We start from the raw sequence: 11,078 nt of genomic DNA, 5'->3' as shown, positions 1-11,078 counted from the left end.
TTCAGGATGACATCTCCGTGCTCCAAGAGGAGAATCGCCTAATAAGGATCGAGGCGGAGAAGTTGTCCTGCAACCTCATGCTGGCAGAGATCGACCACTCGCTAGTGGAGGACGCTATGAGCACCGAACTGAGGGTGGCGCGCAAGGAAGCCACCGATCTACGCCACAGGGTGCACCTAGAGCCAGCACCAGGCTCCCTCAGCGCCTCCACCACCAGCGATTGCCCACCTTCCCCTTGCGGTTAAAGGGATGTGGGAACCCTTCTCAGCAAAACTCAAGATGATGGCAGAGGACCTCCCCTCCATCATATCAAAAGTTGTGGAGAGTTCCAACAAGAAACTTCAGGATGACATCTCCGTGCTCCAAGAGGAGAATCGCCTAAAAAGGATCGAGGCGGAGAAGTTGTCCTGCAACCTCATGCTGGCAGAGATCGACCACTCGCTAGTGGAGGACGCTATGAGCACCGAACTGAGGGTGGCGCGCAAGGAAGCCACCGATCTACGCCACAGGGTGCACCTAGAGCCAGCACCAGGCTCCCTCAGCGCCTCCACCACCAGCGATTGCCCACCTTCCCCTTGCGGTTAAAGGGATGTGGGAACCCTTCTCAGCAAAACTCAAGATGATGGCAGAGGACCTCCCCTCCATCATATCAAAAGCTGTGGAGAGTTCCAACAAGAAACTTCAGGATGACATCTCCGTGCTCCAAGAGGAGAATCGCCTAATAAGGATCGAGGCGGAGAAGTTGTCCTGCAACCTCATGCTGGCAGAGATCGACCACTCGCTAGTGGAGGACGCTATGAGCACCGAACTGAGGGTGGCGCGCAAGGAAGCCACCGATCTACGCCACAGGGTGCACCTAGAGCCAGCACCAGGCTCCCTCAGCGCCTCCACCACCAGCGATTGCCCACCTTCCCCTTGCGGTTAAAGGGATGTGGGAACCCTTCTCAGCAAAACTCAAGATGATGGCAGAGGACCTCCCCTCCATCATATCAAAAGTTGTGGAGAGTTCCAACAAGAAACTTCAGGATGACATCTCCGTGCTCCAAGAGGAGAATCGCCTAAAAAGGATCGAGGCGGAGAAGTTGTCCTGCAACCTCATGCTGGCAGAGATCGACCACTCGCTAGTGGAGGACGCTATGAGCACCGAACTGAGGGTGGCGCGCAAGGAAGCCACCGATCTACGCCACAGGGTGCACCTAGAGCCAGCACCAGGCTCCCTCAGCGCCTCCACCACCAGCGATTGCCCACCTTCCCCTTGCGGTTAAAGGGATGTGGGAACCCTTCTCAGCAAAACTCAAGATGATGGCAGAGGACCTCCCCTCCATCATATCAAAAGCTGTGGAGAGTTCCAACAAGAAACTTCAGGATGACATCTCCGTGCTCCAAGAGGAGAATCGCCTAATAAGGATCGAGGCGGAGAAGTTGTCCTGCAACCTCATGCTGGCAGAGATCGACCACTCGCTAGTGGAGGACGCTATGAGCACCGAACTGAGGGTGGCGCGCAAGGAAGCCACCGATCTACGCCACAGGGTGCACCTAGAGCCAGCACCAGGCTCCCTCAGCGCCTCCACCACCAGCGATTGCCCACCTTCCCCTTGCGGTTAAAGGGATGTGGGAACCCTTCTCAGCAAAACTCAAGATGATGGCAGAGGACCTCCCCTCCATCATATCAAAAGTTGTGGAGAGTTCCAACAAGAAACTTCAGGATGACATCTCCGTGCTCCAAGAGGAGAATCGCCTAAAAAGGATCGAGGCGGAGAAGTTGTCCTGCAACCTCATGCTGGCAGAGATCGACCACTCGCTAGTGGAGGACGCTATGAGCACCGAACTGAGGGTGGCGCGCAAGGAAGCCACCGATCTACGCCACAGGGTGCACCTCTTCGCTCAAGAGAAAATTGAGCTGGAGAGCAAGCTGGTCCCCTACCGTCTCAAAGTGGCCGACCTGGAAGCGTCGATCAAAGCCGATGCAGCCAAGGTAGAAAACCTTGAGAAGAGGTCAGTAGATCGGGAGGTCTTCTTGGGGAAGGTCGAAAAAGAGAGAGATGACACCATGGCTAAACTCGCCGAGGCCAAAGAGGAAAATGAGAAGATCGCCGCATTGCTGGCCCAGGCGCAGGCGGAATCCAAGAAGGTTGCTGAAGACCTCCTTCAAGCTCGTGAAACAACTGAAGAACTCAAGAAACGAGCTGAAGAATTAGAGCAGCAGACCGAGGGGCTCAAGAAGCAAACTGAAGAACTCGAGCTAAGCTCTGCCCAAATCCTCGCTGCTGGGTTTGACGCCGCCTTGGAGCAATTTGCCTGCCAGTACCCTGATTTGGATCTCTCCATGGTGTCGCTGAACAATGAAGTGGTGGATGGGAAGATTGTTCCTTCTGAAGACTAGCTGCTTCCCTCCATCCATTATTCCTATGTTTTCTCTCTTACACACACTTACTTGTAATAATCTTTCCCCTTTTCTGTACATGTATTTTGAACTGATGCCACTGTGTTATGACATTTCCTGCTTCTTTATATAATCTCTCTGTTAACTTTATTTTCCTTGTATAAATCTCTTAAACGAAATTGACTTAGCAACTCCGCGAGCGCAACTGTTCACTAACTGCTTCGAACCATCAACTTTCGAATGATAGTCTTCTAACAACTTGTAACTTTAAGGCAATGAACCTCAGCGCGAAACTACCTTCCAAATAACTAGCTTCAACTCAACTAACAGTTTAAGACATAGCTCACCTGGTCGCCAAAGAGTCTTGGCGATACCAGCTTCCTCTTACCTTCACAACTTGGCCATTATTCCCTCATCTGGGGGTAGAGGCGCCTTTCGGATCCTTCTCTACCTCTCCTGACCTTCAGAACAGTAAGCCGGATAGCTAAGTGTTCTCTTCGAACCTACCTTAACTATCCTTTAAACTTCTTCCACCCTCCACACCGTACCTGAACTCGCTCGAGACGAGAAGGATTTTATCTTGCCTGAACTCGCTCGATGGCGAGAAGGTCTTTAACTCGCCTGAACTCGCTCAGCGGCGAGAAGGTCTTTAACTCGCCTGAACTCGCTCAGCGGCGAGAAGGTCTTTAACTCGTGCCTCTACATTGCCCCAGGAGCTACATCTTCTCTCCCCTGGAAACACTGAGGACTTTTCACTGGTGCCTCTACATTGCCCTAGAGGTTACATCTTCTCTCCCCTGGAAGCACTGAGGACTTTTTACTGGTGCCTCTACATTCCCCCAGAGGCTACATCTTCTCCCCTCTGGAAGCACTGAGGACTTTTTACTCTAACTCGCCTGCGCTCGCTCGACGGCGAGGAGGTCTTTATCTCTTTCTCGCCTCAGGACGCGCGAGGGCATTGAGGTCTTTTAAACATTGCCGGTGCCTCCAATCGCCGAAAGACGATGAGGACTTTTAACTTTAACTGATGCCGCCAATCGCCGAAAAACGATGGGGACTTAACAACTTTTTAGAGAGCATGCAATCATAACTTCAAAACTTGACTTAAATCACGTTCGAGTGACAAGGTTTTTTTTTTCTTCAAAACTTTCGCAATAACGACAAGCATGCAATCTAAAACAACTTTAAACTTCGAAAAATCTTCTTTATTGGGTGGCCTCATTAAAAACCTTCCTTAGGGAAAAAAGAGTGCCCCCTTCAAACTGTTTTAACAGAAAGCTTGCAAACTCTACGTGTTTGTTTTTACTTACAACGCTTTTAACTGTAATATAACTTGAGGTGCGTGGCGTTCCAAGTGCGAGGAATCGCCCCTCCTTCCAACGTCTCTAAGCGGTAGACGCCGTTCCCGAGCGCCTCGGTTATCCTGAACGGTCCCGTCCACTTAGGCGACAGCTTGTTCTCCATCTCGTACTGGTGGGCCTTCCTCATCACCAGGTCGCCTTCTTTGAACTGCCTTGGCATCACCTTCGAGTTATACCTTCGTTCAATCCTTCTTTTTACTGCCTCAGCCTTCACTCTCGCCTCCTCCCTGACCTCATCCAGCAAATCCAGATTCAGCCTTCTTTCCTCATTCGAGTCTTCCGCTACAAAGTTCTGGAATCTCGGCGAGCTCTCCTGGATTTCTACTGGAATCATTGCGTCGCATCCATAGACCAGGTTAAACGGGGTCTCATGGGTTCCTGACTGCTCGGTGGTGTGGTACGCCCAAATTATACGGGGTACCTCCTCAGCCCATGATCCCTTGGCTTTCTCTAGCCTTCTCTTCAAGCCTCTCAGCAAAACCCGATTGGCTGACTCTACTTGGCCATTCGTCTGAGGGTGTTCGACAGATGCAAATACTTGTTGAATTCCCACCCCTTCGCACAGCTTCTTCAACAGGTGACTTGCAAACTGAGTCCCGTTATCTGACACTAGACGCTTGGGCACACCAAACCGGCACACGATGTTCTTCCACACAAAGCTCTCGATCTTGTGCGCGGTGATCTGGGCCACTGGTTCTGCTTCGATCCACTTGGTGAAATATTCAATCGCCACCACCAAGTACTTCATCTGCCTGATCGCCAATGGAAAGGGTCCCAGAATGTCGATTCCCCATGTATGAAACGGCCAAGGGCTGTAAATCGACTTCAACTCCTCGGGAGGCGCCTTGTGCCAATCGGCGTGCTGCTGACACTGCTTGCAACACTGTGCATACCTCTTGCAGTCTTCTCTCATTGTTGGCCAGTAGTAGCCTGCACGGAGTGTTCTTGCAGCCAGAGCTCGACCCCCGACGTGGCTTCCACAGATCCCCTCATGGAGCTCGGCCATGATTCTTGTACATTTTTCTCCGTGCACACATTCCAGGAGTGGGTGTGTGAACCCAAACCTATACAACTCGCCATCGATCATTGTGAACTTGCTAGAATTCTTCTTTATCTTCCTAGCCTCCGTCGGATCCAGCGGGAGAAGGCCATCCGCCAGGCATCGCTTGTACTGTGTTACCCAGGTGTCTGGGTCATGGGTCGTGCAGACCTGCGTCATGTTCACCTTCTCTCCCCGACATGCTCTTATTCTTGGCGACCTCAAGGTCTCTTGAGTCAAAGACCTGTGACTCCTCGCCGCTCTCTCCGTCGACTTGCTTATCTGAAGGACCAGGTGATCTGCCACAAATGCTCTGGGCGTCTTCAGAGTTTCTTGGATCACCGTCCTCTGCCTACCCCCCTTGCCTGAACTGGCGAGCTTAGCTAGCAAGTCAGCTCGGGCATTCTGCTCTCTGGGCACATGCACTACTTCAAAGGATACAAAGGAACTCTTCAACTCCTGCACATACTCCAGGTAAGCTGCCATTTGTGGATCTTTGGCCTGGAACTCGCCTGTTACTTATCCCATGACCAACAGCGAATCACTCTTAGCCATTAACACCCTAGCTCCCATCTCCTTGGCCAGCAAGATACCGGCGATCAGCGCCTCATATTCTGCTTGATTGTTGCTGGCTTTGAAGGCAAACCTCAGGGACTGTTCAATCAGCACGCCGTTGGGCCCTTCCAAGATGACTCCAGCACCGCTACCCTGCTGGTTCGACGATCCGTCCATCGAAAGCACCCAACGAAAGTCATCCCCCTCAACTCGTGTCGCTTCAGACGAGAGCTCAACCACGAAGTCTGCGAAGATCTGCCCCTTGATCGGACCTCGGGGCTCATACTTAATATCGAACTCCGACAGCTCCACCGCCCACTTCACCATCCTCCCAGCGACGACGGGCTTCTTCAGGACCTTCTGGATGGGCAAGTTGGTCATCACCAATATTGTGAAGCTGGGGAAGTAGTGGCGTAACCTCCTTGCCGAAAAAACTACTGCCAGCGCAGCTTTCTCCAAGGCCTGATATCTTACTTCCGGGCCCTGCAGCACCTTGCTGACAAAATAAATAGGCTTTTGGGCCTGATCTTGGTCTTGGGCGAGCACCGCACTCACCGCCCTCTCAGTCACAGCAAAATACAACCTGAGAGGGGTCCCCACCAGCGGTTTGCACAAAACCGGCGGGCTCGCCAGGTACTCTTTAAGCTTGACGAAGGCCTCTTCACACTCCTTCGTCCTGGCAAACTTGTTGTTCCGCCTTAAACACTGAAAATACGGATGGCCCTTCTCTCCGCTGGCTGACACGAAACGAGATAAGGCGGCCATCCGACCTGTAAGCTGCTGCACTTCCTTCACGGTAGCCGGGCTCCTCATCGCCAAGATGGCAGCACACTTATCAGGATTGGCTTCTATTCCTCTTTCAGTCAAGAGAAATCCTAGGAACTTTCCCGCCTCCACGCCAAAGATACACTTCTCGGGATTCAGCTTTAACCTGAACTTGGCGATCGTGGTGAACAACTCCTCCAAGTCCGCGACGTGCTTGCTCTTCTCCGGCGAGGTCACGACCATGTCATCCACGTACGCTTGCACATTCCTTCCCAGCATTGGTGCAAGTACTCGATCCATCAACCTCTGGTACGTGGCCCCCGCGTTCTTCAGCCCAAAAGGCATCACCTTGTAGCAGTAGCACGATCTCTCGGTCATGAAGGCAGTCTTCTCTTCATCCATGGGATGCATCTTGATCTGGTTATATCCCGAGAAGGCATCCAGGAAACTCAGCAGTTTACACCCTGCAGCACTGTCCACCAGGGCGTCTATGCTTGGCAAAGGATATGAATCCTTTGGGCAAACCTTGTTCAGATCGGTGAAATCGACGCACATGCGCCATTTCCCGTTGCTCTTCTTCACCAGCACGACATTAGCTAGCCACTCAGGGTACTGGACCTCCTTGATATGGCCTGCAGCGAGGAGCTTCTGGGTTTCATCTCTGATCGCCTGCCTTCTCTCCTCGTTGAATTTCCTCCTTCTCTGTCGCACTGGCCTGACTTGGTTGTCCATTGCTAGATGATGGCACAAGAAGTCGGGGTCAATTCCCGACATGTCTGAAGCAGACCATGCGAAGGCATCCAGATGCCGCTCTATCACCTTGGCAATCTGGTCTTGGAGCTTAGCCTCCAAGGATCTTCCCAACTTGAAGACCTTTCCCCCGATCTCCCTTTCGAGCCACTCCTCGACGGGTTTGGGTCTAGCTTCCCTGGCGATCACCGCCCTGGCGATTCCCAGTTCCCTCGCTTCCTCTGGGCGGTTTCTCGCCTCTTCTTCCCACTCGGCTTTCTCTCCCTCAGCCTCTGCGTCCATCATGACGACGTCTCCTCCGGCGGCCACCTCCATCGCCGCCTCAACAACCCGCCACTCTATTGGCTTGGGCTTCACACCGGGAGGCGGCGTCGTCGTGATGTAACTCACTGACCTCTTGTTTTTCAGGCTATTCTCATAGCACTTCTTCGCTTCTTTTTGGTCAGATTTGATGGTGATCACCACCCCTTCCATCGATGGCAGCTTCACCTTTATGTGCCTGGTCGAAGGCACAACTCCTATTCTGTTGAGCGTTGGTCTTCCCAACAGAATGTTATATGCTGAGGGAGCGTTCACGACGAGGTACTTGATCTTCTCCGTTCTCGAGCCCGCCTCATCCGTGAAAGTAGTTCTCAACTTTATATACCCCCTGACCTCCACCTGATCGCCCGCGAAGCCACACAAACACCCTCCATAGGGCCTCAGCTGGTCAAGGGGCAACTACAACTGTGTGAAAGTCGGCCAGAACATTACATCTGCCGAGCTTCCTTGGTCCACCAGCACTCTGTAGACCTTCCTTCCCGCCGTAACAAGCGAGATGACTATTGGATCGTTGTCATGAGGCACAACGTCCCTGAGATCTGCCCTTGTGAACGTGATGTCCACATCTGGTGAGTGGTCCTCAAACATATCCACCGTCATCACAGACCTCGCATACTTCTTCCTCTGTGATGCGGTGCATCCACCACCCGAGAAACCTCCTGCAATGGTGTGGATCTCTCCGTGGGTAGGCATCTCATGCTGCTGAGCCTCACCACCTGCTGGCTGGGAGCTCGACGCGCCCCCCGTCCTTCTATCCAGCAAGTAATCATTTAGGAACCCGCTCTTGACCAGGTCGTCGAGCTGGTATCCTAAAGCCAAACACGAGTCCACGGTGTGGCCAAACCCCTGGTGGAACTCGCACCAGGCGTCTGGCTTTGGTCCCAGCACCTTGTCGCCCACCTTCTCGGGCGCCTTCAGCCTAGCTGATATATTGGGAATGGCGATCAGGTCCGCCAATCCCATGACAAACTTGTTCTTCGGCGGGCGATTGTACTCCCGACGTGCTGGTTAAGGGCGCCCTGGGCCCCTGCCCTTGTTCTTCCTTGGATCATAAGGATGGCGAGTCCTTTGATCCCTCTTGGCCGCCGCTGTCTCCAGCACCCTCTGCGGCTGGATCCTGGTCTGGGCGCGCGGCCTAGCGGGGGCCACGCTTCCCCTTTTCTCGGCGACCTCACTCTCGTCGGCGATGTGGGCCACCGCAAGTCGCCTGACCTCAGCAAACGTGGCGGGGTGAGCCCTGATCAACGCCTCGCAAAAGGGTCCCGACAGCACGCCCTTCTTGAATGCGTAGACCAGCATCTCTTCGTCCTTGGCCGGCGAGCGGACCATCTGCGCCCCAAAACGATTCAAGTAGTCACCTTATGTCGAACAGATCATAAGACACCCTGGGCGGCGCCTTGTTCACTATGTACTGCTCGACGAAGATCTTCGAAAACTGTTGGAAGTTGGTTATGTGATCTGTAGGCAGGCTCACAAACCATTCCAGCGCTGTTCCCTGGAGTGTGCTCACAAACATCTTACAGTACACAGCATCTGATCCTCCTGACAGCATCATCTGCGTATGGAACGTGGTGAGATGTGCCTCAGGATCCTCCACGCCGGTAAAAACAGCCTTCACAGGTACCACACTCGCAGGGATAGGCGTGTCTGTAATCGCCTGAGCGAAAGGCATGGGAAACACGCGAGGTGGCGTTGACGGCGCGACCTCTTCAGCGACTGGGCGGCCTCGCTGCTCCTGAAGAGCTTGGCGCAATTCTTCAGTAACTCTGCTAAGCTCTTCATTCCTGGCCTGAGAGGCGACCAGGTCCTCGTGCATTTTTGCCTGCTCTATGCACGAGGCTTCCACATTCGCCTGCAACGCACGCATAATTTCCACCATCTGCGCCATAGTCATGGCGCCGTCAGCAACAACGGGCGCAACTGGACTTGAACGGTTGCTTCTCATCTTTCTCATGAAAACTTGACAGATCACAAAGAGCGATGAACAGCACCTCCTTCAGCGACGATCGATTCAGCGATCAATCGGTCAGAGCTTCGCAAAACTTCGAGGAACTTCAAGAACACAACCTCACCAGCAAACCTTCACAGAAACTCACAACTCCACCACAAACCACCGCTTCTTCCACGAAAATCCAAACAAGCGGCGAAACTCAGATCTCACCGATTAAAACTCGCGTAAGCAGCAAAAAACCTCACCTCACCGAACAAAAACTCAAACGAACGGTGGAAAATGGTTGCACTAGCACACAACCAAACAGAAACCGCAGAAACCTCCAAGAACTCGCGCTGTGGATGGGAACAGGTTTTACACGGCCCCATGGTGGGCGCCTGATGATCCTGCCTGTTGACCGGGACGCAAGAACCTTGCCTCGTCAAACTTGGATCGACTTCTGCGCCGTGTTAGCCTCCGTCCTTCACCGCGATTCACCTCAAGAACCTGCAAAAGAAAGAACGGCGCCGCTGCGGCCGATCACCCTCCGACGCCCAAGTCAGCGACTGAACCACCAAATACTAAGAGAAACTCAAGAACTCTAAGGAACCGTGCAAAAGTTCTCTCTCAGCGTACTCAAGACTCGCAAGCGTAAAGAAACAATCTAAACGTGCGTACCTCAGAAGTTCGTTAGAATCTCTTATATACCTGTGCACTTTCTCTCTCCTGACAGTTACACATCTGGACACGTGGCCCGCATCCAGCTGTACACGTGTCACCATCTGGAGCATCCTTGACTTGGGCGCCACTTCTTACTCTTCAGGGTTTTGGCTAAGTTACTTATGCACGACACAACTCAGTGCATAGTTGCCTTGGAGCGTGATCTCTTCTGGGTGGCGAGTTCGGGTGCCTTCGTACACACCTTCCCTGTGGTCTCGCCGGCCGCCTTCATGATCTACTCTTCTTGCTTCACCGTGTATGTTCATGTGAGCTATCTCCCGAGCTCTTCCTCTGGCCAACTGGGAATGACTATCTGACTTCATCTTCGGCGATGTCCTTGTTTTGGCGATCTCTAATCACTTGGTCGCCTGGGTTCACATCTGGCGACTTCATCTTTAACCCGGTGACCGCCGGTCTTGGTATGCTAGAGATCGGAGCACGCCAACTTAACAACCGGCGACTACATGAGCCCCCCGACTTCCTTCCCTTCTGCCAGCCAGGTGTCCCGTCCAACACGCCTATATAATAGCTTGATGCCACGTCATCACTTCCGACTACCAGGGCGGTACAACTACAAAATAAGAAGAGTGAGCGAACTCATTAGAAAAAGCTCATTCTAGAAGACATTTCATGTATTAAGCACAATTTGTTGAAGAAAACGCGTTCCAGAAAGTATTACATATGTTCTAGAAATTTTGTTTCGAAAACCTCATTTTGGAATACATTTCATGTGTTCTGGAATACTTGTTAGGAAAATCCCATTCCATAAATCCTATTCTGAAAATTTTGTTATGAAAATTCTGAAAAGCTTGTTCCAGAATATTTTCAGAACAGGTAATTTGGAAGTCACTTTTATGAAAAAAAAATGATCATTTTAAAAGTTATGGGATGTAGGAAAAAAGTATTACAATAAATATAGAACATAGAGGCAAGTCCAATAAAAACCTAAAGCCATTACAACAAAAATACCAAAGTACTATATTACCTCTATGCCTCTGCTTGGTCCTTTGGGAGCTATCATCCATTATGTCATCTAAATGTATTTGAAACTTGTCAATTATGAAAAAAAAGTCTTATTACGGAATACAATAAGTGAACTCTTCTTCTAGTCTTCTTTTTTATTTATCTTTTTGGACAAAGATTGGAAGAAATGTTTTGGACGAAGATTGGAAGAAATGTGTTTGCAGAAGCATTTTGAATTTCGTGGTTGAAGTGTAATAGAGGAATATATGAGAGTGAGAGATGATGTCAACT

Source organism: Phaseolus vulgaris, chromosome 1, assembly GCF_000499845.2.
Source record: "Phaseolus vulgaris cultivar G19833 chromosome 1, P. vulgaris v2.0, whole genome shotgun sequence".
NCBI lineage: Eukaryota > Viridiplantae > Streptophyta > Magnoliopsida > Fabales > Fabaceae > Phaseolus > Phaseolus vulgaris.
The sequence above is the reverse complement of the archived record's forward strand: the minus strand, read 5'-3'. Positions refer to the sequence as shown.